General features: G+C 34.9%; 1 protein-coding gene and 1 long non-coding RNA gene across 2 annotated transcripts in view; one reads left to right on the plus strand and one right to left on the minus strand.

Annotated features, from left to right (window-relative positions):
- The first annotated feature begins 808 nt into the window (after positions 1 to 808).
- The window catches only part of LOC111447822, a 6,134-nt gene continuing 2,550 nt past the window's right edge, over positions 809 to 4,392 (plus strand). Inside the window, exon 1 of the long non-coding RNA XR_002711327.1 lies at positions 809 to 1,317. This is a non-coding gene — a long non-coding RNA (uncharacterized LOC111447822). The remainder of the gene's footprint in view (positions 1,318 to 4,392) is intronic.
- The window catches only part of LOC111447821 (nicotinate-nucleotide pyrophosphorylase [carboxylating], chloroplastic), a 7,756-nt gene continuing 7,139 nt past the window's right edge, over positions 3,776 to 4,392 (minus strand). The window contains exon 12 of the mRNA XM_023087168.1: positions 3,776 to 4,139. The gene's annotated coding sequence lies outside the window, so the exon portion shown is untranslated. The remainder of the gene's footprint in view (positions 4,140 to 4,392) is intronic.

The raw sequence follows: 4,392 nt of genomic DNA on the forward strand, positions 1-4,392 counted from the left end.
TTTTTTTTTTTTTTTTTTTAATGATAAAATCGTTAGCAGTATCGCTTCAAGTAATACGTGTGTAAAAAAGTGAGGTCATTACAAGTGGTTAACTGAATTCCGGTAGTTATCCGCCTTCCTCGGTCGTGGCGAGCGGCGACAGCTCCTTCTGGATGGGTGTGGCGCGAGATCGATGGCGGTGAAAATCGACGGGAGATGGTGAAGCAAAATGAAAACAACTACAACGAAATCGAATGACTGCGATGGAATTGGAATATGCAAGGAAGAATGAGCCCTAAACCAAAATAATCGCGATGGAGCCGATTCTATGCACCAAAGGTGAAATCCAAGCCAACATTCGAGCAAGACATCACCACAGGTGATCAAACGTTTGATGCAAGAATGGTTGTAAGTTATTGTAAAAATGTAGTGTCGTATTTCTCATTTAGTTCATAATTCTTATAGTTCATAGTCTCATTTATTTTGATTATTTTAGTTCATAACCATTTTGGTACATATTCTCATATTTATATAAGAATTATTTTGATTCAGGTGAGAAATAGTATTGATATGCGGGTATAAACAGCTTGTAATTGTTTTGAGACGTGAAGTTATTGTTATTTTGTATATGTCTAATGACATTTGAGACGTGGAGTCTTTGTCATTGAGTATTTGTCTAACTTCAATTTGGAGGAATTTTTTTCTTCGACCCAGTCTCTTTATTTAATTTTTGTTTGTGGTTGTGTGAATGTGATTGATCTTCTAATAATGGAGTATCATAATATTCTTGGTGGCATGAATTTATTGAAAATAGATGAATTAAAATTGGGTAATTGAAAATTGAAGCCCCAAAAAGGAAAAAGGTTGTGTTGAGAATGTGAGATGGAAATAAAAAGAGAAGAGGCGAGAGGGAAGACAATGGCGACAGTTTTGTTTGGTGAGACAACAACGTCTTGAGAGAGAGACGTATGTGCTGACAAGCTCCGCCGAAAGATAAGCCCTTCTCCTCTTTCTTTTCAAATAAACATTATTCAACTTCAACATAATTGCGTTATCTTCTTGGCGTTTTTCAGCAGCAAATCGATTCATTAGTTTTAAATTACATACAGCGTTTGGATTTGATTCTCAATGGGTTTTTTCTGATTTTTTTTAAAAGGAAGATGAGTGGGCAAAGCGAATGGTCCAAAACGCACGCCAAGTGTTTGTGAAAATGTTTGCGTCATTTAGACACGCCAATGGCATCGGTTGGGCGGGCAGGGGGAAAGAGGCGTACTGCCAGCGCCGCCCATGGGCAGATTATTCATCATGCCTGACTCACCTCCACATGATAAGCGAAGGGTATGTTTCGAATCACTGCTTTTTTATGGGGAATTTGTATTCTGAACTGTGCATGTTTCATTCTTTTAATTGTGAATTATTTGTCAAAATTAGGGCTAATCTGATCCCACCATTTATGATCCTTTGCCCTCTTTATTTGTTTATGTTAGATTCCCTTCCATATGACATATACATATATACATATGGTAGCTAAAGTCAATATATGATTTGGACTGTCTTTGTCTGGAAAATGAGGATGGCAACCACTAGGGCCCCTTTTACATAGTTCATACCATGACTCTATCATTTTTAGACTTTTTTTTTTTTTTGCTTTTATATAAATATGTTTGAGCTATTTAATTTGTTTCCAATGGATTTTGCAAATTTGGATACCCACATATTGTTTTTCTTCATGTGGTTCTGATTTTGTATTAAACATACTTTTTCTTGTATTTTGACTATTTATGGGGTTTTTCTTATTTCTTTATTTATAATGATGAGAAACAATTTTCTTTTTTATTTACTAATTAAAATTACTTTTTAAAATCTTCGTGATGTTTGGTCGCATCATCAAAAAGGAAAATTCTTAAAGAGCATTTTAGATGCTTTTAAATGAAGCAATTAATTAATATGAAAAAAAAGTGTTTCACGTGGAAATGCTACTCATCTTAAATACTTAACTTTTTTTTTTTTTTTTTTGCTAGAGTAAATTATAAGTATCTTAATAAAAAGTAATAGTGGCTCACTCACATATAACCATAGGCTCTAAAAAATAGGTTTTAAGTGTTCTTTTTACAAATGTAAACCGACGTGGGATGAGGTTTGGATCAGATCAAAACTTTGAAACAAAATTAGCCTCTAAACTAAAAAGTTATCTAGGAAAGGCATCTTCCAACATTGTCAAATAAACTTTAGGAGTAATTTGGCTTCATCATAATGATATCTCAGAGGAAAAAAGGGGCAGGCCAATAACTTCATGAGTTCTGGGGCTTGGTCGGCTAGAAAACCCCAAATGACATGACTTGGCATAATCCCCACTTGCCATAAGTTTCCTTGTTAAGTGGTGCCCTTTTTATTACCAATTACGAAGATAGATGTAGCTTTATTTTGGCTCTAAGCCTAAACAGAGTGGTCTAAACCTTATCCTTCTGATCACTGTGGTTAGGAAAAGTTGCCTTTATTGTTGATGGAGGAAAGTTCATAAGCTTCTAATGGATGTGGTTTTTTGTGTTTTATGGGATCCGACCACTTCTTACTTTGTGAAACTGTATCGATATAATAACGCGTTATCATACACACTTTGTTTGAGTTTAGTGATGATTTAATATAGCATCAAAACAAATCTGGAGGAAGTGCATCCATAAGGGAAGTTGATAGCCATTGATAGCCAAGAACAGGGAAAAATAGAACCTTACAAGTCATAATATAGCCAAACAGAGAGGATTTTATTTGAGAAGCCTTTGCCTCAGAGAATAAGAATGGGAAAAGAGCATCCAATATTTTTATACTATACCTCTCTCTGTTCCCACAAAAGAACCATCAAAGAATAATGTGAAAGAAGCTATAATATATCATGGAAAAATCTCTCCAAAGAATCTGGGCCGTTGATGGGTGGAGAATGTGAGGTGGAGTACATGAGTGGGAATAACTTGGGGAACCCTAAGAATGGAGGGTTGTTTTTTGGGTAATTGGAAAGGAATAAAAGGGGAGCGCCGACAGAGAATGGAATAAAATAACATGCTCTGTTTCTGAGCTGATGCATAATAATAAAGCAGCATTTGGTTGGTTGGTTGGTTGTGTTGGGTTGGCACCTCCCTTACACGACAACCTTACAACAGCAACTATGCTTTCACCTTCATTTCATCACCCTCTCTCTATACTATAGAAACCATGAGTTTAAATTTTGTAATTTAAACGTGCCCACAAACAATACCAGGAATCGAGGAAATTGGGTTTTGTTGGAGATTTTTAATATATATATATATATTTTTAAATTATTCATTTGAAAATGAATAATTTCTACTTTCAATATTATAACATAATCTTTTTTCGGTATTTATATATATTTGTATCTTACTTTTATTATACTTAGACACTTCTCCTTATCATGATTTCGGTAAAACAAGTAAGTTAGAGCACTTTAGAGAGTCGGTTCATAATTATATTTATATATAAAAAGTGAGGTGGGATGGAAATTTGAGCAGGAATCGAGAATATAGTTTTTTGTTAACAAGCCCGTCAAGGAGTATTTATGGGACAAATACTGATCAGTTTGATACAATGATGACAGGCAAAACGAAAGGTACATTCAATCAAAATATCATATGCATAATATACCCTCATTCAATTTGTTCCGCGTTATGTCCAATGAGTTTGGTATGGCATCATTGAGCCTAGCGTTGTTAAAAGGACTAAAAAGTAAATTATAGGATTAAATCTGTAATTTTTGATTTTTACAAGCAGCCCTCAAGCAAAAGAATGGGAGTCAGCATGGCATTCGTATAAAAATTAGGGTCAAGCATTGTACACAAAAGCATGAGACACTCGTGTCTCAACCCCTTCTAACATTTTGGGAAAGATAATAGAGAGAAAAGCATTAAAAGTGCCAAAAAAAGTGAAGGAAATAAATAATAGATAGGATGATAAAGGTTCAGGTTGGCTGCTACAGCTACAAGGGAGGGGAGGGGGGTTCTGTAGAAAGAAAAACCACCTCTCTAAGGACTAAAAACTAAAGCACCCACTTTTTATTTATTGTTTGGCATCAAAGAAATGAGTGATTCACGGGTAATAATAAAGTGGATGTAAGCCACCACGGCAAAGGCCTCTCATCTCTCGCCTGGTCCCTGCAAGAAAGTGAGAGAGAACAAAAGAAATACGGTAAAGACTTACACAGCCATACACTACACGCAACCATAAGATTTGGACAATTCATAACTTCCACAAGCAACTTCCAAGAAACACTGAATTACAAAACTCACCTACTTCCATTTACAATTAATTATACCAAATTTCCATTTAATATGTGTTTCTGTGTTCCAAATATTATGTTTGTCTATAAACTTGGAACACTTTTTTTTTTTTTTTTTTTTTTTTTGG

The sequence above is a fragment of the Cucurbita moschata genome, unplaced genomic scaffold (genome assembly GCF_002738365.1).
Source record: "Cucurbita moschata cultivar Rifu unplaced genomic scaffold, Cmos_1.0 Cmo_Scf00009, whole genome shotgun sequence".
NCBI classification, from domain to species: Eukaryota; Viridiplantae; Streptophyta; class Magnoliopsida; order Cucurbitales; family Cucurbitaceae; genus Cucurbita; species Cucurbita moschata.